This window comes from Phyllopteryx taeniolatus, chromosome 7 (assembly GCF_024500385.1).
Source record: "Phyllopteryx taeniolatus isolate TA_2022b chromosome 7, UOR_Ptae_1.2, whole genome shotgun sequence".
Taxonomy (NCBI): domain Eukaryota; kingdom Metazoa; phylum Chordata; class Actinopteri; order Syngnathiformes; family Syngnathidae; genus Phyllopteryx; species Phyllopteryx taeniolatus.
The window spans coordinates 31710248-31734685 of NC_084508.1; the positions used below are offsets into that span (position 1 = coordinate 31710248).

Below are 24438 nucleotides of genomic sequence, written 5' to 3' on the forward strand. Positions count from 1 at the left end.
AGAGGTTGCTATCTGACATTTGAGATGGCTCAAAGCCCTTTGGCTAGGTGTTAGAATCTTAGGAATCCACGACTGACACATGACCCTGTACGACATAAAACAAACAAATAAAACTACCGGTACTACCAATCAAAAACAACAACTCAGTGTGAGTTGTGAGTGAGTAACACGGTGAGATTTAAAAGATGGAACTCTGAATATGGTCTACATTCAAAGTTCATGAGCAGAGTGACAGAAAGATGACGTAAGTGAGCATCATTCATTTATTCATTCATCTTCCGTTCCGCTTAGCCCCACTAGGGTCGCGGGGGTCCTGGAGCCTATCTGAGCAATCTTCCGGCGAGAGGAGCCAGATGATATACACCCTGAACTGGTCGCCAGCCAATCGCAGGGCACATTCACACACCTTCACACCTATGGGCAATTTAGAGTCTTCAATCAACCTTCCACGCATGTTTTTGGGATGTGGGAGGAAACCGGAGTGCCCGGAGAAAACCCACGCAGGCATGGGGAGAACATGCAAACTCCACACAGGCGGAGCTGGGATTTGAACCCCGGTCCTCAGAACTGTGAGGCAGATGTGCTAACTGTGCCGCCTTAAGTGAGTATCAGATAATAAAAAAATTATTAACCACTCAGACCTTTGAGCCAAATGCTTCCTGCTTTCCAAAATGGAAATTATCAACAAGAATTATTGCCACAAATTTTGTGACGACAAGCTTTTTGAATCACTATTTTCTTTTTACATTTTATAGAGAATGTTGATACAAAAACTTGGAATACTATGCTTGGATAAAAAACTATAGTAGACAGACAGACAGACAGACAGATGGATGGATAGATAGATAGATAGATAGATAGATAGATAGATAGATAGATAGATAGATAGATAGATAGATAGATAGATAGATAGATAGATAGATAGATAGATAGATAGATAGATAGATAGATAGATAGATAGATAGATAGAGCAAAAAAAATAAAAAATAGGCAGCCACTTAACATTTGTTAAAGGCTGCCTATAAAGGCTAAAAGAAGCTCTATTTATGGCATAGAAATGTTTTATATGTAAATGGAATTATGGTGCTTGAGTACTGTTATCAACAATGGTATACTTTAAAGGCCAGCTGAGTACTCTACATTATACTGTAATTTTAATGTTTATTTTTTAGTGTTGCTTTTCTGCTACAGAATGGAGGTGTGGCAGGTACATGGTAATGGAAAGGAAGTCACACATCGTTATCGCTCTGGCTGCAGCTACTATTATTTTATCAGTATAAAGCTATGTGTCACCACTGACCGATGACAGTCTGTATCACATGTTCGGTGGCCTTGATAACCATGTGATTTTTTTCCACCTTGGAAACGGCTGGACAATGAAAAGATCCTTTAACGGAGCTGAGGTGTGGCATAAGCAATGTGTGTGTGTGTCTGCGTGTGTGTGTGTCAGTGACATGCGGTGAGGTTTATGATTGGTGAGGCACTGACTATGTCATGTGACTGACAGTCACGTGACGTTTGGCACTCTATGAAGCTCAACTCAACATTGCTACATGCTGGTTGTGGCACCGTACATACTAGACTCCACTGTGCACTTTTAGTGGCTTTTCTGGTCGATAAGAAAGAATAAATGTCACACACTTTCATGAAATATATTAGTCTGTTAAACTTCAGTAAGTGCAGTACATGTGTGCTAAAATGTATATTATTGGCTATGTAATGAGGAAACGGCGGCACGGTGACCGACTGGTTAGAGCGTCAGCCTCACAGTTCTGAGGAGCGGGGTTCAATCCCCGGTCCCGCCTGTGTGGAGTTTGCATGTTCTCCCCGTGCCTGCGTGGGTTTTCTCCGGGCACTCCGGTTTCCTCCCACATCCCAAAAACATGCATTAATTGGGGACTCTAAATTGCCCGTAGGTGTGAATGTGAGTTTGAATGTTGTTAGTTTGCATGTGCCCTGCGATTGGCTGGCAACCAGTTTAGGGTGTACCCCGCCTCCTGCCCGATGATAGCTGGGATAGGCTCCAGCATGCCCACGACCCTCGTGAGGATAAGCGGCTCAGAAAATGGATGGATGGATGTAATGAGGAAACACCAATGTCTCTTGTGTGAAGCCTTGGACCAATCCAAGCCTGCCTGAATGGATGTGTGCGTGGTTTCTTGACGCCTCATGGGAGCGATGACTCAATGTGACTCATAACTGTGCTTCCTATGCATTTGAACAGGAAATATGAAAATTCAGCTATTTTAATGATGAAATCATTGAAATTATTGGATTGAAAAAGAAAATCAATGTAAAGCACAGACCATAGAACTAAAATGGAACAATTTAATGTAATCATGAGGTTTTTTTTTACTATTCACATGCAGTGGAAAGGAAAGACCACCAGGGGCAGAGCCTCACTTGCCTACCCTGACCACAAGTCACTGGTGTGTGTGTGTGTGTGTGTGTGTGTGTGTGTGTGTGTGTGTGTGTGTGTGTGTGCATGCATGAATGAGAGAGAGAGACAGAGACAGTGAGAGAGAGAGAGAGAGAGTGTGAGTTTGTGGTTGTAATTAGTCACTGGCGGCACGGTGGGCGACTGGTTAGAGCGTCAGCCTCACAGTTCTGAGGACCCGGGTTCAATCCCCGGCCCCGCCTGTGTGGAGTTTGCATGTTCTCCCCGTGCCTGCGTGGGTTTTCTCCGGGCACTCCGGTTTCCTCCCACATCCCAAAAACATGCATGAATTGGAGACTCTAAATTGCCCGTAGGCATGACTGTGAGTGCGAGTGGTTGTTTGTTCCTATGTGCCCTGCGATTGGCTGGCAACCAGTTCAGGGTGTACCCCGCCTCCTGCCCGATGACAGCTGGGATAGGCTCCAGCACGCCCGCGACCCTAGTGAGGAGAAGCGGCTCAGAAAATGGATGGATGGATGAATTAGTCACTGCCTAAATTGCATAAGGTACTCAAGTACGTGTTCTGACTTTAAAATAAACACCCACAGACCAACTTCAATCCTTCTGCCGCAAAACTTACACACACAGACACAGACACGCATAACCAGCTCTGCTTAGCAAATAATTCGAGCCAAGGATCCAATATTGTACTTATATTATTAGTGTCAGAGTGTCAGCACACCCTGCTAAGTGGGAATACCTACATTAATTGATAATTTGTCTCTCTATTTAGCAGGTCCACAAATATATTTCAATTAGATATTTGAACACAACCCTGGGAATTTAGAGACATTAATTAAGAAAACTGTAAACTTGATACAACTGAAGCAACAAATGTAATAATAATAAAGGATGGACAGACGGACAGACGTACGGAGGGATGGAAAGAAAGACTGACAGACAAAATTGATTTGTTATTTACTATAAGAACAGACACTACACTTGATCTTAGCTCAAAAGCTGAGAAGTGACGGAATGTGAATTACTTCAGCTTTAATGAGTAACAGTCTATCTGCTACTTAATCCGGTTGATTCTTTTACAAGTTGGTCTGTGCTGTTTTGTTTTTATCTTCTATCTCTACCTGCATTCCACTTTATGATGGCATGCAGTTGTAGCGAGTATGCCCTGATGGAACAAATGCCACCCAGGAATCTCTGCCTGTTCCGGATACCTGTTTCTGCCGCCATGCTGAGCCAGTCTGTGTACACAAGGCATCTGAGGGAGGCCTGATCCACTTATCAAAGCAGAGCACAGGAAACCTGGATTCTCATTGACCCTCTGGGACAATGGATGTAACACCAGCGACAGCCACCGGCGGTGGAGGGTTACTACCATCGGCAGAAGCACTAGGGACAAATTTGAATGTTGTGTGACTTTTTCAGAACTTTGCATGAATGCTGCCAGTGTATATCAGCACACCAATGTCAATAGTAATTGTTTTCACCAAATTTAAAGGTCTAGTAGTTAAATCTGTTTGTCAACCGAATATGCTTGTGTTTATCTCGAAACAAACCCAGAAATGTTACACAAATGAACAGTAAGTGTTATTAGCCATAAAATAAGGGTGAACCACCATTGCATAGATTAACCAGGATGTGCATGACGTCACGGAGCTGGGAACTGGTTTCCTTATCTTAGATCCAATAATTAATCTTTTATTCCCACTGCTTTAAAACCACAAATAATCCTAGGATGAAAAATTACTACTAAGAGGCGCTGTCTACCTCCCTATTGCTCCCCGGGGGGTGGAGCGGGGGGCACTCCCCTTCTCTTCTGGGCAAAAAAGGCCGGAGCCCCCCCCTATTGTGAGACTCTCGTTCGCTCGTTCACCTTGCCAAAGAACCTGGCACAGCCCGGAAGCCCTAGCTCTCATCGCGAGGTGGCGAGGACACACCTGACCGTCTGCTCCGAGCACCTGGCAACCAGCGCCACCCAAGGGCTTCAACCGCCCTGCACTTGAAGCTCTTCTTTTGCTGTTTCTATTTTTTCTTCCTCTTTTTTCCATCAAATCAACCTGTTCCTCGACCTGACCGGCCAAGCATCCGGGAGATCAACCAGCCTGCCTGAATTGTGTCACACACAACGTAAGTCAAACATGTGGTCTACTAAAGTACAGATTGGTGCATATTTGAGTTTAAATTAACGGCAACAGGAATCCCAGCTCAATGCATTGCTCACCGTACATTCTCACTTCACACCTACATAACAGGTTTGACCTGCTTTACGGATATTTACCTATACCTTGTTTTTCTTTTTTTCTTCATTGTTTCCCTGCAGTTTGTTTCCCTTTTAGATTTAATTAAATTCTATATAAAATTCCACTACCTGTATCGTTTGTGTGTTTGGGGTGCAACAATTAAGAGACCTCTGGGATCGAGGATTCGAGTGTAGCAATCTTCAGATTATGAGACTCATAAGAGGTTTTTCGTCACTTTTTCCTAAATTTTACACATATAGAAAGAGACGTGGTGCCCTTTACGAGACAAAAATAGTTTGATTGTGACGTTAAAATGTAAATCGAACTAACCCGCAAGTGAATTTATTCCTTAAATAATTTCCATTTTATCCAAACACCAATACACGCTACATGGTATACTGTACTACAGTATAGCAGTGTGTCTCAAACAGGGGTCCATGGACCCTTAATGGTCCTTGGTGTAATTGCAAGGGGTGTGTAAAAATAAAGTATCTTTTTTAAAAAGATCTGATGACAATTATAGAAATGGGATTATTTTTACTCAAATGTGACTGAGAAGATTATTTACCTAAAGAGGGGATATCCATTGAGATGTCATACTTTCATACGTATTTGTTTTTGTTGTTTTATTACACATGTCCGGAGACGACTGAATAAAAATTCCGTTTTGTTACACGTTTCCAAAATCTATCTCAATTCCCGGACTCCTCTGCCAGAGTAAGGTTCAATCGAGGTACACCGGGCTTGTACTCGCACGTAAACTACGCATTGTTCGGATCTCCATGTTCTTCCTCGTCCTTAGTGCTCCTTCCGTGTTCCCCGCCTTGCTGACCTCGACCACGGCGCCAAGCCATCCACCTGCTTATGCCACCGCCTCCCGCACATTCCCCGGCTCGACGACCCGCCATTACGCCTCAAAGGTCCAATCCCAAATTCCTTTTCAATAAACATTTCTCCACAAACATCTCAGCCTCCGCTTGATTCTGGGTCCAGTTACAATGGATACCTTTTTATCATGACAGCGGGGACCATGGCGATCAGATCCCCGGAAGTTGGCTCTAGGGATGTAGAATGTCACCTCTCTGGCAGGGAAGGAGCACGAGCTGGTGTGTGAGGTTGAGAAGTTCTGACTAGATATAGTCAAGCTTGCCTCCACACACTGCTTGGGCTCTGGTACCAGTCCTCTCGAGAGGGGTTGGACACTCTTCCACTCTGGAGTTGCCCACGGTGAGAGGCGGCGAGCAGGTGTGGGTATACTTATTGCCCCCCGGCTCGGCACCTGTACATTGGGGTTCACCCCAGTGGACGAGAGGGTAGCCTACCTCCGCCTTCGGGGAGGGGGATGGGTCCTCACTGTTGTTTTTGCCTATGCACCAAATAGCAGTTCAGAGTACCCACCCTTTTGGGAGTCTTTGGAGGGGGTGCTGGAGAACGCTCCCACTGGGGACTCCATCGTTCTGCTGGGGGACTTCAATGCTCAAGTGGGCAATGACAGTGAGACCTGGAAGGGTGTGATAGGGAGGAACGCCCCCCCCCCCCGACCGATCAGAACCCGAGTGGTGTTCTGTTATTGGACTTCAGTGCTCTTCACGGATTTTCCGTAACGAACACCATGTTCAAGCATAAGGTTGTCCACATGTGTAAATGGCACCAGGACTCCCTAGGTCACAGTTCGATGATCGACTTTGTGGTCGTGTCATCAGACTTGCGGCCGCATGTGTTGGACACTCTGGTGAAGAGAGGGACGGAGCTATCAACTGATTACCACCTGGTGGGAAGTAGGCTCCGATGGTGGGGCAAGATGCTGGTCCGACGTGGCAGGCCCAAACGTATTGTGAGGGTCTGCTGGAAACATCTGGCAGAATCCCCTGTCAGAAGGAGTTTCAACTCCCGCTTCTGGCAGAACTTCACCCACGTCTTGGGGGAGGTGGGGGACATTGAGTCTGAGTGGACCACCTCCATTGACGAGGCGGCCAACCGGAGCTGTGGCCGTAAAGTAGTCGGTGCCTGTCGTGGCTGCAATCCCCCAAACCGTTGGTGGAGACCAACAGTGAGCGATGTCGTCAAGCTGAAGAAAGAGTCCTATCAGGCCTTTTTGGCCTGTGGGACTCCTGAGGCAGCTGATGGGTACCGGCTGGTCAAGCAGCTTTGGTGGTCGCTGAAGCAAAAACTTGGACATGAGAGGAGTTCGGTGAGGCCATGGAGAATGACTTCGAGGAAATTCTATTCCACCGTCCGGCGTCTCAGGAGGGGGAAGCAGTGCACCATCAACACTGTGTATAGTGAGGATGGGGGACTGCTGACCTCGACTCGGGATGTTGTGAGTCGGTGGGGACAATACTTCGAAAACCTCTTCAATTCAACCGACACGCCTTCCCATGAGGAAACAGAGTCTGGGGTCTCTGAGGCGGGCTCTCCTATCGCTGGGGTTCAGGTCAGTGAGGTGGTTAAAAAGCTCCCTGGTGGCAGGGCCCCGGGGTTAGATGAGATTCGCCCGGAGTTCCTAAAGGCTCTGGATGTTGTGGGGCTGTCCTGATTGACACGCCTCTGCAACATCGCGTGGACATCGGGGACAGTGCCTCTGGATTGGCAGACTGGGGTGGCGATCCCCCTTTTTAAAAAGGGGGACCGGAGGGTGTGTTCCAACTATAGGGGGATCACACTCCTCACTCTGCCTTGTAAGGTGTATTCAGGAGTGCTGGAGAGAGGGTCCGTCGGGAAGTTGCCTCTCAGCTTCAGGAGGAGCAGTGTGGTTTTCGTCCTGGCCGCGGAACAGTGGTCCAGCTCTACACCCTCGGCAGGCTCCTTGTGGTTGCATGAGAGTTCGCTCAACCAGTCTACATGTGTTTTGTGGACTTGGGGAAGGCGTTCGACCGCGGAGGGTACTTTGGGAGTATGGGGTACCGAACCAGCTGACTATTTGGGCTATTTGGTCCCAGTACGACCAGTGTCAGAGTTTGGTCCACATTGCTGGCAGTAAGTCGGACTTGTTTCTGGTGAGGGTCATCAAGCCTTGATCTCCAACTCTCACTGGAGCGGTTTGGAGCAGAGTGTGAAGTGGCTGGGATGAGAATCAGCACCTCCAAATATGAGACCATGGTCCTCTGTTGGACAAGGTTGGAGTGCCTTGAATTGGTCCATTGTGGTGAAGATGCTAAGCCGAAAGATGAAGCTTTAAATTTACCGGTTGTAAATTAAGTTCCTACCCTCACCTATGGTCACGAGAAGAAGAAGAAGAATCACCATCTTTGATTGTCATGAACATGCATGCATGCTTGCACACGAAATTTGTTCTCTGCATTTAACCCATCACGGTGAACACATACAAATGTTAGTGGAACACACTGGAGCAGGGGGCAGCTGAAGCACCCGGGGAGCATTTCGGGGTATCAGTGTCTTGCTCAAGGACACCACAGCCGTGAGGCCGGGGGATGTTGGCGGATGGTCCAGTTGGGGTCTTGAACCTCGGTCCCCCACGGTGGCAGACGATGATCTTAACCATTGGGCCACGGCTGCAAGCTGCAAGAAGCTCGGTCATCCGGGAGGGGCTCAGAGTAGAGCCACTGCTCCTCCGCATTGAGAGGACCCAGATGGGGTGGCTCGGGCCTCCGATTAGGATGCCTCCTGGACGCCTCCCTGGTGAGATGTTCTGGGCACCCCGGGCACAACCCAGGACACGCTGGAGAGACTACGTCTCTCGGCTGGCCTGGGAACGCCTCGGGATCACCCCGGAAAAGCTAGAGGAAGTGGCTGGGGAGAGGGAAGTCTGGGCTTCCCTGCTCAAGCTACTGCCCCCGCGACCCAACCTCAGATAAGCGGAAGAAAATGGATGGATGGATGGATGGATGGATGGATGGATGGATGACAAAAACCTGCTGTTTGAACAGAGTCGACTGTGGAGACTTTTTACATCCACTGCAGCTGTCCTTCACCTTCTTTGTTAATATTGATCGTGTTGATTATGTTAACAGAAATAAATAAATAATCAAATTGATACAGTTTTCCTCTTAATTGTATGAATAATTTTGGCAACGGGTGCCCTTTTTTGGCTTGAGCATCTGCCCCCAAAAATGTCTGTGCACATGCCAGGTATTGATAGTTTCTATTATTTTGACATGATAGTGGTGGCGGAAGAACATCTCCCTCACAGTTCTGAGGACCCGGGTCCAATTCCCTCTTGCCTGTGTGGAGTTTGTATTTTCTCCCAGTGCCTGCGTGGGTTTCCTCCCACATTTCAAAAACATGCATGGTAAGTTAATTGAATAATCTTAATTGCCCGTAGGAGTGAAAGTGAGTGTGTATGATTGTTTGTCTATATGTGCCCTGCAATTGGCTGGCGACCAGTTCAGTGTGTAGCCCGCCTTTCACCCAGAGTTAGCTGAGATAGACGCCAGCACGCCTGTGAGCCAAGTGAGGATAAGCAGTTTGGGAAATGGACGGATGGATAGTGGTGGTTTTAAGAGATGGATTAAGTCGGGTAAATCTTCACTGAAGGCCCAGGTATCATATGCACAGCCCATCAGTCTATACCATAACTGTACCTGAACAAGATTAATGAGTGAAAGTTTATGAACTTGTTCCTATTTGTGGGCGACCGTGAACTGAACATATTCACGTACGTGTATTTTTACTTGATGAATCTTAATGTGAACGCATTCATTCTGGCATCTGAATGGTTTGTGAACAGCAGTTTATTTTTGTTCTTGAGAGTGCCAGGTTTCCTGAGAGTCTTCCAGGAGGAAACCCGGTTAAACTGGAAACGAGCCTTCATAATTAAGGGGCTAAACACCTTATTTCACAACACCAGCCACCAACGGTCGCATGGCCGCATGCGTCATCAAAATGTGATGGATGCCTGGAGGGAAAAAAAATAAAAGCACTTGTGGCGGTTACCTCAGTTGGGAAATCTGTGTTGGTTGTCGACTAAAAGAAGCATTTCGCTTGTGAGCACTCTGAAGTCACAGGTGTGTTACTGTTTTACAGTTGCCTTACAGTTGCCAACTTACAGGCTTAGGTGCATAAAAACCCACCACGAGTATTTACCTGAAGACAAGGGGGGAGTGTGTTATACGCAGTTAGAGGGACATAGCTGCAGTGACGGCTAATTTTCTACCTCAGCCTTGTTCCTACCTCAGGTTGTGTTTGTTTTTGCACATTAAGGACTACAGTCCTGTTTTTGTTTTAATTACTCATTAAAAAAAGACCATTCAAGCAACACGTTTTTCCTCATGTTTTGAAGCCTTAGGGTGAAAGCTGCAGCTGGCTCCAAGTGTGGCCTGAATGAGTGGCAACAATGGGGAAATATATTGGGGGGAAAAAGAAAAAGAACTCTGAACTAGTTCAGTTTCAAATTTGAGAAATGAACTTTGAACAAGTTTGGCGAGAAAATTATCTTTCCCAACACCGGTGTATCCTGTATGTGCCCTTTGACTGAGTGTAGATCGTAGGCGAAGCAAGCTATGCAAAAGGGTGGGGGATCTGAAGGGATTGTGCTGTAACAAATGACTGACCACTTGAAAAAAAGAGTTGTCGATAGGTCTGGCAGGGCTTTGATTTTGATTAACAGCGGTAAAAATGTGAGTTTTCAACACTTTTACTCGGAAAAGTGTGGGCATTGAAACATCCAAATCTCTCACAGGTACGATGCCGACGCTGGCGAACAGTCCAGGCTGGAACCTACCTCCCGAAAGTCTCCAGGAATAGGCTTGAGCGGACTGGGGGTAGAAAATGAATGGATGGTTGGAATAGAGTGTGTCCCACAGCTGTTTATTGTATACATTATGAGGAATTATTGTCAGATTACACTGTGTTGCCATTACTGTCGTTATTGAGGTATTTATTTACTTGTATGTAACTTTTCATGGGAAGAACATGTCCAATCATTTTAGCACTTTGTACCAGCACAAGAGTCATGTAAGCACATCGGCAGGAAAACCATACAAAATGAACAATAGAAAATGGCAATGCACAAAAAATATTATCAATAGGGCAATTCACTCTGACAATGCAAGATCCTTAATGCAGCCCTATGGGGGGTACAAGCCAGTGCAAATTGCAGGCCGGTCCCAAGCCCGGATAAATGCAGAGGGTTGCGTCAGGAAGGGCATCCGGCTTAAAACCTTGCCAAACAAATATGAGCGTTCATCCAAAGAATTCCATACCGGATCGGTCGTGGCCCGGGTTAACAACGTCTGCCACTGGCGCCGTCAACCTGCAGGGCGCTGTTGGAAATTCAGCTACTGAGCGTCGAAGTCGGAGAAAAAGACGTGGATAGCGGGTTCTTCGGCAGAAAGAGAAAAGGAAAGCACAGAGCCTAGAACTGAATGTGGGGACTTTGAATGTTGGGACTATGACAGGAAAATCTCGGGAGTTGGTTGACATAATGATTAGGAGAAAGGTTGATATATTGTGTGTCCAGGAGACCAGGTGGAAAGGCTGTAAGGCTAGAAGTTTAGGGGTAGGGTTTAAATTATTTTACCATGGTGTAGATGGGAAGAGAAATGGAGTCGGGGTTATTTTAAAAGAAGAGTTGGCTAAGAATGTCTTGGAGGTGAAAAGATTATCAGATCGAGTGATGAGGCTGAAACTTGAAATTGAGGGTGTTATGTAAAACGTGATTAGTGGCTATGCCCCACAGGTAGGATGTGACCTAGAAGTGAAAGAGAAATTCTGGAAGGAGCTAGACGAAGTAGTTCTGAGCATCCCAGACAGAGAGAGAGAGTCGTGATTGGTGCAGATTGTAATGGACATGTTGGTGAAGGAAATAGGGGTGATGAAGAAGCGATGGGTAAATACGGCATCCAGGAAAGGAACTTGGAGGGACAGATGGTGGTAAACTTTCCAAAAAGGATGCAAAGAGCGGAGGTAGAAGCATGCAGGTGGATTACATCTTGTGCAGACGATGTAATCTGAAGGAGGTTACCGACTGTAAGGTTGTGGTAGTGGAGAGTGTGGCTAGACAGCATAGGATGGCGGTGTGTAAAATGACTCTGGTGGTGGGGAGGAAGATTAGGAAGACAGAGGCAGAGCAGAGAACCATGTGGTGGAAGCTGAGACAGGACGAGTGTTGTGCAGCTTTTCGGGAAGAGGTGAGACAGGCTCTCGGTGGACAGGAGGAGCTTCCAGAAGACTGGACCACTGCAGCCAAGGTGACCAGAGGCGGGCAGGAGAGTACTTGGTGTATCTTCTGGCAAAAAAGGAGAGAAGGAGACTTGGTGGTGGAACCTTGCAGTACAGCCGTGGGCCAATGGTTAAGATCATCGCCTCCCACCGTGGGGGACCTAGGTTCAAGACCCCGACTGGACCAACATGTGTCTGTGTTCACTGTGATGGGTTAAATGCAGAGAACAAATTGTGTGTGCATGACATGTTATGTTCATGACAATAAAAGGTGATTCTTCTTCTTCTACAGGAAATCATGCAAGGAAAAAGGTTAGCTGAGAGCCAAAAGGAATACATTGAGATGCGACACAAGGCAAAGGAAGAGGTGGCAAAGGCCAAACAAGAGGCATATGATGACATGTATGGCAGGTTGGACACTAAAGAAGGAGAAAATGATCTATACAGGCTGGCCAAACAGAGGGATAGAGATGGGAAGGATGTGCAGCAGGTTAGGGTGATTAAGGATGGAGATGGAAATATGTTGACTGGTGCCAGCAGTGTGCTAGCTAGATGGAAAGAATACTTTGAGGAGTTGATGAATGAGGAAAATGAGAAAGAAGAGACAAGTGTGGTGGACCAGGAAGTGGCAATGATTAGTAAGGGGGAAGTTAGAAAGGCATTAAAGAGGATGAAAAATGGAAAGGCAGTTGGTCCTGATGACATTCCTGTGGAGGTATGGAAGCATCTAGGAGAGGTGGCTGTGGAGTTTTTGACCAGCTTGTTCAATAGAATTCTAGCACGTGAGAAGATGCCTGAGGAATGGAGGAAAAGTGTGCTGTTGCCCATTTTTAAGAACAAGGGTGATGTGCAGAGCTGTGGGAACTATAGAGGAATAAAGTTGATGAGCCACACAATGAAGTTATGGGAAAGAGTAGTGGAGGCTAGCCTCAGGACAGAAGTGAGTATTTCCGAGTAACAAGTATGGTTTCATGCCTAGAAAGAGTAACACAGATGCATTATTTGCTTTGAGGATGTTGATGGAAAAGTACAGAGAAGGTCAGAAGGAGCTACATTGTGTCTTTGTAGATCTAGAGAAAGCCTATGACAGAGTACCCAGAGAGGAACTGTGGTACTGCATGCGGAAGCCTGGAGTGGCAGAGAAGTATGTTAGAATAATACAGGACATGTACGAGGGCAGCAGAACAGCGGTGAGGTGTGCTGTAGGTGTGACAGACGAATTTAAGGTGGAGGTGGGACTGCATCAGGGATAAGCCCTGAACCACTTCCTGTTTGCAGTGGTGATGGATAGGCTTACAGGTGAGTTTAGACTGGAATCCCCGTGGACCATAATGTTTGCAGATGACATTGTGATCTGCAGTGAAAGCAGGGAGCAGGCGGAGGAACAGTTAGAAATGTGGAGGCATGCACTGGAAAGCCGAAGAATTAAGATTAGCCGAAGTAAAACAGAATATATGTGCATGAATGAGAGGAATGGTGGGGGAAGAGTGAGGCTACAGGGAGAAGAGATAGCAAGGGTGGAGGACTTTAAATACTTGGTTTCAACTGTCCAGAGCAATGGTGAGTGTGGTCTGGAAGTGAAGAAACAGGTCCAAGCAGGTTGGAACGGGTGGAGGAAGGTGTTAGGTGTGTTATGTGACAGAAGAGTCTCTGCTAGGATGAAGGGCAAAGTTTATTAAACAGTGGTGAGGCCAGCCATGATGTACGGATTAGAGACAGTGGCACTGAAGAGACAACAGGTAGCAGAGCTGGAGGTGGCGGAAATGAAGATGTTGAGGTTCACTCTCGGAGTGACTAGGTTGGATAAAATTAGAAATGAGCTCATCAGAGGGACAGCCAAGGTTCGATGTTTTGGAGACAAGGTTAGAGAGAGCAGACTTCGATGGTTTGGACACGTCCAGAGGAGAAATAGTGAGTATATTGGTAGAGGATGATGAGGATGGAGCTGCCAGGCAAGAGAGCTCGAGGAAGACCAAAGAGAAGCTTGATGAATGTCGTGAGGGAAGACATGAGGGAAGTTCGTGTTCGAGTGGAGGATGCAGGAGATAGGCATACATGGAAAAGGATGACGCGCTGTGGCGAACCCTAAAGGGACAAGCCGAAAGGAAAAGACGATTTGTTTACAAGATCCTTGTATCAGTACAATTGTACCATTTGTGATTATAGTGCTTCCATTGACTTCTTTTATTTATTAGCATATTTTGTACATTCATATTAATACACAAGTTTATGTAAAATGGCAAAAAGGTGTGACAGTGGTTAGAATATGTATTAATTTATTCTGTAATTTATTTTGAATTAAGTTGTAAATTCTGGCGGCACGGTGGGTGACTGGTTGGAGCGTCTGCCTCACAGTTCTGAAGACCTGGGCCTCGCCTGTGTGGAGTTTGCATGTTCTCCCTGTGCCTGCGTGGGTTTTCTCCGGGCACTCCAGTTTCCTCCCACATCCCAAAAACATGCATGGTAGGTTAATTGAAGTCTCTAAATTGGCCGTAGGTGTGACTGTGAGTGCGAATGGTTGTTTGTTTGTATGTGCCTTGCGATTGGCTGGTAACCAGTTCAGGGTGTACTCCGCCTCCTGACCGATGAAAGCTGGGATAGGCTCCAGCACGCCCGCGACCCTCGTGAGGAGAAGCGGCTCAGAAAATGGATGGATGGATGGATGGTTGTAAATCCATTCCCAGTATAAATGTGTTTCAATAAAGAAATCCAATGAAACAATCACTACTATTATTTGAAGCTATTATTTTTGTCCACCACTGCACTAGCTTGCTGAAAGAAAAGTTAGAAACATCTGATAATGACTTTCACCTATTGTGAGTGGTAAGGTATTTTCACTTGCTCAAAGATTATGTTAACATAGTAAACTGGTTTATACTGGATATGTTTTGCATTGCACAGAGGGCACAGATTCATCTGTGTGGTGTGAGTTGAGTCGTGCTAGGTGACAGAATTTAGATGCCATGGCTCGTGACAAGCATGTGACAATATATTGTATCTTCCAATGACTACCTTGAGTGCACACAAACCAATTTTTCAGAAGTTACTGTTTTACTATTTTGGTACAGATACTTATTTTTATTGTGTTATGATGAGCATCAGCATGTATCTTGATGTCTAAAACTTTAAACATTGCCAAGAATGAACCAGCAATACACAATAAACAATTTATATACATATTTCATGGTCAAAGATGACATCTATGGTAACGTTTGTAAAGATGAGATTTTTTAATGCTTCATGTGCTCAAGGTAGCATCTTGGCAGATCATGTGATACATTTTATCACTTCTGTGCTGGTTGTTGCAGGTCTGCAGTCAGTTTAAGACCTAACTTGTTTAATGTTTAATGACACAAATCCTCATCAGAACCTCATGCGTGTGGGGAATTTTCACTTGGTAATGCAGGTGACAAAGTCGAAAAATGATATATCTCTTTTACCTGTATGTCTGATAGTGTGGTCCTCCGCTTCTTTTTGATGGAAAATAATTTCCACAGCTGCCGCCACAAGAAAGTAGCCACCAGGCATACACTCCCTAATATCCATAGATCTGTATCTCTTAGTAAGTTCTCCATTATGGAATGCTTCCTCTTCCTGTCCCTAGCGTCCTACATAAACTGTAAGACTCTCGGCTGTCTGCCCTGAGCCTCAGGCGACAGACAACAAATTGTTGACATGGGGCTAGAATGCAAGCCTCAATGAGGAACTACAGTAGCTGGGCATTAGCTGAGCATTAATTGCGAGTGTCTTGCTCACAACAGACTTGAAAAAAAACAAGGGTCTTCTCGAAGACACCCACCCACCTAACTACCCATTCACCTTCTAACCGGCTTCCTCACTGCCTCCCACTCCTGAAACTAAAAGGAGAACTCGCTGTCTGCGAGACGGGAATGGGACAGGTGGTGTTCAGTTCAGGGTGTCAGTGCAATGCCTATCCTAAGTGTCAGATGCCTGCTATCCTTTAACTTCAGACACAGCACTTGCATGCTCCAAAATATTTACCTAGCAGTAGTTCTGAAACTCCTTTCTTCAGTAATGGAAAAGTTCACAGATATTGCACATGCATGTCTAGGTCAACTATATTATCAGATTTAAATCTGTGTGAAGATGCATTTAAATTATAATTAATGAAAATTAAAATAATTTCATACCTTTGCTTTGTATTCATAACTAAGGGCAAGCAATTGTGAGTGTTTGTGGATGAGTGCGTGCGTGCGTGCATGTGCGGACGGGTTTATACAGTTACAGTATGCAGGCACTTTTCACTGCTTTATATGACAGTTTACAGTATAAAGAACTGTCAGCCAAAGATATATGTTTCGGAGAAGGCAATATATTTTTGTGTATGTGTCAACCATACCAACACAAGGAGATCCTAGTGAGGATAAGCGGTAAAGAAAATGTATATATATATATATATCCTGCCCACAGTTAGCTGGGATAGGCTCCAGCACGCCCGCGACCCTTGTGAGGATATGTGTGTGTATGTATGTGTGTGTGTGTATGTATGTGTGTGTGTGTGTATATATATATATATATATATATATATATATATATATATATATATATATATATATATATATATATATATATATATATATATATATTTTTTTTTTAAATATATTTAGAAATATATATGCGTGTGTGTGTGTGTGTTATCTGTAGATTGCCTACCTCCAGTTCAATGTGTTTAAGTTCCCAGAAGCAGCGCATAGTCCCCACTTTCTCAAGGTGTCTGTAGAAGGCCAGCCGGCCAAAACGCAGGCTGTTGCTGCGGTTGCGGATTGCCTTCAGCCCTTCCATCTTCTCAACAATGGGGGACATGGGTATAGGTGGAGGTACTGCTGATGTCAGCATTTTTCCATTCTTCATTCCAGACTCTTTACAAGGAGACTCTTTACAAGGAATCTTCTTGTCTGACCTGCAATTATAAGAACACTTTAACAATCTTTATTTCAAAATGTGCAATGTGAAGAACCAGGGACGTGATGCATTTCAGGACTCTGAATTTAATATTTTCCTATCAAGCACAATGCCAAACAGTTTTCAAAAAGAAAATGTTCATCTATGGTGAAGCAGCATTTAGCTATTATGCTGCACACAAATGTAATAAGTTGCCAACAGAAGTGATGTCAGCCCCAAGTGTGAATGTTTTTAAGTCCAAGTTAAAAATTCTTTTTTTCTCATGCTTTTTAGAGCAGGTCCACTTTTAAATATTTATTGCACTTTACGCTGTTTTAATTGTACTTTTATTTTTTTTGTCTTTGTTTTAAATGTTTATAATCTGTTTTGTTTCTTTGTTGTTAAATACTTTTGATCACGTAAACCACATTGAGGTACCTTGTGTATGAAATGCACTATATAAATAAATTTGCTTTGCTATATATACACACACACATACACACACACACACACACACACACATTTTGCACAATTACCAGATTTATTTTTATTTGCTTGGTGAAAAAAAATACATGAAGCCATTGGCTTGTATTCTTTTTCTGATCTTTACTAAATGATGTGCTCAGAATAATTAAAAAGTAATCAAATTTACTGCACTTTGCTATAGTTGTCAATATACTGCTGTGAAACATTTGAATTATTTCATCAAATGGGAAAAAGATCAGTTACTACGGTCCAATTTGGATGAGAGGCAGTCAAAAAGTAATGAGCCCAATTTTCCACGAGCTTCATTGATTGCAGTAAAAAGGCAATATACGCATAGAAATAAAGACCAAAAAGTAGGGATTTCGTCATCGCTTTTCAATATAATTTTCCTTGTTCTCAACACCGACTGCCCATCGATGCACAAGGGCATGTATGCTAGCCTAGTAAAATTCAGTCGAGCTGCGCTTTTCAGCAATTTTTTACAGCTTGCTTAACTTGCTCGTCATCAGAGAAGTGCTGACCGCTAACTCCTTCTTTTAAAGGCCCAAAAAGGTGATTTGATCGTGTCAGATTGGATGAGTATGGGGATGGGTTATGGTTGTCCAGCCAAAGGAACTAATGACCAGAGGTGGTAGGAACGCGCTACATTTACTCAGTTACATTTACTCAAGTAACATTTTTGATAAACTGTACTTGTCAGAGTACTTTAAATGCAATGTACTTTTACTTGAGTATTTATGTGAAGAAGGATCGATACTTTTATTCCGTTACAATGATCGACATGCCGTTCGCTACTTTTATTTATCCATTCATGCGCGTGCACTTCTATTTTTAGACTCCATCATCGACTTCCGCATAGAGCGCCTGTTGTGCCAATGAAGCGGGAATGACACTAATGTCATTTGATTCCAATTCACCAATCACACGACACAGGAAGTCACAAGACCGTGTTTACAGACCAAAAAACAACAGCTTTGTTACGCAGCGCTTCAATTGTGACTGTCCAAACTTGGATATTTCAGCCCACTTCTAACTTGAGAAAACACCTTGTGGTAAGTTGCAGATGTTTTTGCTGTTGTTTGTGGCAGTGGATGTGGCAAAATTAGCACACCCACTCACACGATCACTATGTCTGGTCAGCAAACAGCTTCTTCATGAAGTTATTTAAGCGAATAAAGCAAATATGTCATGAACGGAACAGAGGATAGGACCCAAAAATGCACGACTCCAAACCAAATGGACAGTTTCCAAAAAGAGAGGTTTAATAGACGGGCATAGGTCGGTACACAGGCAGGCAATCCAAGAAAGGCAACAGTATCCAAAAACATGAGGCAAAGAGGCGAGGTCGATAATCGGAACAGGGTCAAGTCTTACTGTGAGGCACAGGTGGTGAAGATGCTCACAGGAGCAGGTGTGTGTGAAACAGGGGGAAGACAAAACCCGGAACACACACCCATGACAGTACCCCCCCCCCCCCCCCCCCCCTTAACGGCCGGCCCCAGACAGCCCCGAGGCCCCTGGATGCGCAACGTGGAAGTCCCGAATGAGCGAATCATCCATGATAAATGCAGACGGCACCCATGGACGTTCCTCAGGCCCGTAGCCCTCCCAGTCCACCAGATATTGAAACCCCCTCCCGCTCCGACAAGACGACAGCAGCCGCTTCACAGAGAAGACAGGACCCCCATCCACAAACCGGGGGGGACGAGGGGGCTTGGAAGGCGGGACCAGAGGGGACTCCCGGGCTGGCTTGAGTAGGCTGACGTGAAAAGCAGGGTGGACCCGCATCGACCTTGGGAGCCTCAGCTTCACGGTGACAGGGTTGATCATCTTTGTGATGGGAAAGGGCCCAACGAACCTGGGAGCGAGCTTCTTGGACTCCACCCGGAGTGGAATATGTTTGGTCGAGAGCCAAACTCGCTGACCCACTTTGTAGTTCGGGGCCGGTGTCCTCCGACGGTCAGCAGCGGCTTTGTAGGACTGTACCTGGTGCAGCAGCATCTGGCGGGCTCGCTCCCAGGTCCTCCTGCAGCATCTCACCAAGGTCAATGCCGCTGGAACTGTGGACTCTGGGGCTATGGCAGGAAACAGAGATGGTTGGTAACCATACACAACATGAAAAAGCGATAGACTAGTGGATGCAGAGGGGAGGGAATTGTGGGAGAATTCGACCCAAACCAGTTTCTGAGACCAGGATCGCGGCTCCTGTGAAGCGAGACATCAGAGCCCAGTCTCCAGGTCCTGGTTCAGCCTCTCGGTTTGGCCGTTGGTTTCAGGGTGAAACCCAGATGACAGACTGACGTTAGCACCTATGAGATTGCAACACTCCTTCCAAAATTGCGAAATGAATTGGGGACCCCTATCAGACACCACATTCTTGGGGAAACCATGGAATTTGAATACCTGATTGATCATTAATTCTGCAGTATCTTTAGCTGAGGGGAGTTTCGGGAGTGCAATGAAGTGAGCCATTTTAGAGAACCTGCCTGGGTGACATACAGTTCAGTTCGTGTGAGCCCAGTGGATGACTCTTCCCCTTAAGGTCAGAACCACATAAAGCCTGTTTTCAGGGCAATCTTCAGGGCTAAGAGTGTTTTTCAGAGCCCCTTTAACAGCAGTTTCAATGTCCCAAACAAAAGCGGAAATGAAACATGACTTGGGCAAAATAGTCTTAGGGTCGGACAAAGAATTCTCTTCGCAGAAAATACGTGACAAAGCATCTGGCTTACCATTTTTAGAACCAGGTCTGTAGGATAACATGAAATTAAATCTAGTGAAGAACAGAGCCCATCTAGCCTGCCTAGCATTTAATCTTTTAGCAGTTTTAATATACTCAAGGTTCTTGTGATCTGTCCATACTAAAAACGGAGTCTGTGCCCCCTCTAGCCAGTGCCTCCACTCCATCAAAGCCACCTTGACTACCAGCAGTTCACGGTCACCAATGTCATAATTTTTTTCAGCTGGGGTCAGTTTTTTGGAGAGAAAAGCACAAGGATGTAATTTATCATCCTTGAGAGATTACTGGGAGAGCACTGCTCCTATTCCGGCATCAGACGCATCGACTTCTACCACAAACTGCTGTTTGAGATCTGGCAAAGTAAGGATGGGAGCGGAGGTAAAGCTGGATTTAAGTTTTTGAAAAGCTGCCTGACAAAGCGGGTTCCATACAAAAGGTTTGTGTGGCGAGGTAAGATCATGCAAAGGAGAGGCTATAGAACTGAAATTTTTGTCCATTTTGACTTCACCTTGAGCCAGGATGAAACCCAGAAAAGAAACGGACGCCTTGCGGAACTCACATTTCTCAGCCTTGACATATAGTTGATTCTGCAGTAACCGCTGCAATACAGAGCGGACATTAATAATGTGAGTCTCCTCATCCGGGGAGAATATCAAAATGTCGTCCAAATAGACAAAAACATAAACATTCAACATGTCACGCAGGACATCATTGACAAGGTTTTGGAAAACAGCTGGCGCGTTAGTAAGTCCAAAAGGCATTACCAAATACTCATGTCCCGTTGGTGTGTTGAATGCTGTTTTCCATTCATGCAATGCATGAATCCCTCCCTTATCCTGACTAGATATGCATTTCTTAAGTCCAGTTTGGTGAAAATCTTGGCTCCCTCCAGGAACTCAAAGGCAGTGGAGATGAGGGGAAGAGGGTACCTGTTTTTTATAGTTATCTCGTTGAGACCCCGGTAATCGATACAGGGTCGCAGGGTCTTGTCCTTTTTGTACACGAAGAAAAATCCTGCTCCTGCAGGGGATGAAGATGGACGAATGATCCCGGCTGCCAGTGATTCTTCCACGTACTCCTTCATGGCCTTGTGTTCCGGCCCTGAAAGAGAGAACAACCTCCCTCGTGGGGGTGTGGTACCAGGCAGCAAGTCAACAGCACAGTCATAAGGTCTGTGGGGTGGAAGGGATTTGGCCTTGGACTTGGAAAAAATGTCTTTAATATCCTGGTAACAGGTGGGCACTTGAGATAAATCAGGATCCCCAGATGGGGTCTGTTGATTGTCCTGAGAAACATAGCCCTGAACATCACATGGCGGCTTGAAACAGTTCTGGGCGCAATTGCTGCCCCATGACATAACATGCCCAGAGGACCACTCAATGTGGGGGTTATGTAATTTCAACCATGGGTTCCCTAAGATAAGGTCATGATTCATGGCGTCAAAAACATGAAAACTAATGCGTTCCGAGTGAGAATCAGGAAATGTCAATGTGAGTGTTTGGGTGCGGTGAGTGATCTTGCCCATAAAACTGCCGTCTGCAGCATAGGTGTTGCGGTGGCGTTTTATTTGAAAGGTTCTAAGGTGCATACGTCTAACGAGGGAGTTAAGTAAGTTAGCATCAGAACCAGAGTCAATTAATACAGGTGTATGAATTTCTTGATCAGGAGAGCATAGTGTCACTTTAGGAAGAACCCGTGTAGGGTCTTCCTTAATGAAATTAAGACTCACCTCTCCTGTGCCCTTGCTACCGGCAACTTTGACGTGACAGTTCCTCATGGAATGACCCAACTGACCGCAGTAGAAGCACCGCCCTTCCCTCAGCCGGCGTTGACGTTCCTCAGGGGAGAGACGGAACCTGCCCAGTTGCATGGGTTCATCCGTGGGGACGCTAGCCAGTTGGTTGAGACCGGAAACAGGGGATCTGCCTTGGTTTGGCTGGTCACCGAGGCTCGTCCTCCAAGTGCGCGGTGACGCAGCCCTCCGCCGATCTTCATCCAGCTCGCGATCCAAAAGCCTCGTCGATTTTTACGGCGAGAGCGATGAGAGTGTCCAAGTCGGTCGGCAGGTCGAGCGGGACTAAATGATCCTTGACGGCGGGGGATAGTCCTTGAAAAAAGGCATCGACTAGCGCGCGATTATTCCAATGAGTCTCAGCTACTAGAATGCGAAACTCAATCGCGTAATCTGACACCCTGCGCTTGACTTGTTGTAAGGTGACAAGGGAGCGAGCTGCCTCACGATCTGGTGTGAAAAATTGAAAAATTTGCTCCGTAGTCTTTACGAAAAAAGCCCATGAATGACACGCGGCGGAATTGCGGCTCCATTCAGCAGTAGCCCACGCCTCCGCACGACCACTCAGGTGGGAAATGACGAAAGCGATTTTTGCCCGCTCGCTGGGGAAGCCAGCTGCCTGCAGCTCAAAATGGAGTTCGCACTGCGTGATGAACGGCTTAATGTTCCCAGAATCTCCAGAGAACCACTCCGGTCGAGAGAGCTGTGGGCAGACAGCAGCGGAGGTGGCAGGTGGCTGCATGGTGACTGCTTCACATGTCAAATGTTGGTACCGTGGCGGTACCGGGTGTGGTGCCAACTGGTTCCTTCTCTTGAATCATTTTCATAAGAAGTTCAAACTGCGAGGCCACCTGTCTCATCATATTGTCCTGATGCCTTGACAGTCCCTCTCGATGAAGGCGGAGGGCAGGAAGCTCCTCATCCTGCTTCGAGAGGCATTGACCCTGCGCTTGAAGGGCTTTGCGCACCGGGTCTGAGTCTGCTGGGTCCATGTTATGGCCAGTTTGTTCTGTCATGAACGGAACAGAGGATAGGACCCAAAAATGCACGACTCCAAACCAAATGGACAGTTTCCAAAAAGAGAGGTTTAATAGACAGGCATAGGTCGGTACACAGGCAGGCAATCCAAGAAAGGCAACAGTATTCAAAAACATGAGGCAAAGAGGCGAGGTCGATAATCGGAACTGGGTCAAGTCTTACTGTGAGTCTGTGACGTGGAAACAAGGAATGCTGGAACGCGACGACAAGGTACAACGAACTGGCGAAGCGAGGGAATGAGACACGAGGTTAAATACAAGGGGTAATTTGGGTGAACGAGGCACTGATGGTGAAGATGCTCACAGGAGCAGGTGTGTGGGAAACAGGGGGAAGACAAAACCCGGAACACACACCCATGACAAAATAATGTTTCCGTAGGGCCCAATGCATGTGTTGTTGGTTTTTGGGCCGTTAAAAATTTTAATGGTGGCAGGTATTTGTCGAATCCCACATATTTTTTTTTATTTGATCATGCTCTGATTTAAAAAAAAATAAATAAAATAAATCATAAGTTGCTCACAAATGACTCTTTACTTGAGTAGTTTTTTTCATTGTGTACTTTCTTACTCTTACTCAAGTAAATATTTGGATGACTACTTTTTACTTTTACTTGAGTCGTATTATTCTAAAGGAACAGTACTCTTACTTGAGTACAATATTTGGCTACTCTACCCACCTCTGCTAATGACGTCACGAGCTTCTTTACTCGTCACGGAGGTCATTCAAAGGAGGCTCTTGTTCTGCGCCTTTTTGACTGTGCTATAGCCTATTTCATCTTCCCCATATATTTGAAAATGTTTAGTGGTGGTTCTCCTTCCAAAGCCTGAAATGCAATCACAGCTCTCTGCTTCTGAGGGGCATCAAACAATGACGTTGTTTCCAAAATGACTGACAGGAAGAGGACAAGCTAAAATAAAACTTTTTTTTTTTTTAAATAAATCTTCAAACAAGTATTTAAACTACAAACTGAAAATTTCAGGAAAAAAAAAATTATTAGCAGGTTAAATTCAGTTGTGCTCATTACTTTTTGACTGCCCCTCGTAGATACAGTATGTAAATTTGCATAGTTTTGCTCAGTACCACCATGTCAAAGGATTACTACAAAATCTTTATCTCTTCGTGGTCTCTACACTGTGCTAGCCAAATGTTTTGATCCATGCCACCAGTGGGGAGCAGCATCACATATAAAAGGAATGACTGATGAGATGAAGAAATCCACCCTGACGCCTGCATGAGACAGCTGGCTTTCTGCTCTACCTGTTGAGCCTCTGGGGGGGTCATGTAAGATTGCTGAGGATATTTTTACATCCAGAATGTACATGTCCTGGCTGTGCTTTACAATTAGACAGTCTGTAGTTTCAGCACTGCGTGAGTGTCTGATGCAGACTGTCTGTGGCAGCCAGGGCTGTCCTCCAGCTCCAGGGGATTTCTTGAGGTAGGATTTCACCTCTAAAACCAAAAGGGTGACCTGGAGTGGACAGCTGGTATTTCTCCTAATGGCGGCTCTTTAAGTTTGATGATTTACAACCCGGATTCCAAAAAAGTGAAGACACTGTGTAAATAAACACAAACATACATGTCTGTTGTATTTATTCCTTTCTATTAACAGCAAATAGCAACATATTTAATAACATATTTTTATTCTGTAACATTTGGTGATGATCTATTAGCTTGAAGTCTCTTAACACAAAAAAGTGTCAAAAGACTAACATGTTATGATATTAATTTT

At 45.4% G+C, this 24438-nt stretch overlaps 1 pseudogene; it reads right to left on the bottom strand.

Moving 5' to 3' along the window:
• Positions 1–3312: 3312 nt before the first annotated feature.
• On the bottom strand, positions 3313–3409 carry LOC133481446 (U2 spliceosomal RNA; annotated as a pseudogene).
• Between the last annotated feature and the right edge of the window lie 21029 nt (positions 3410–24438).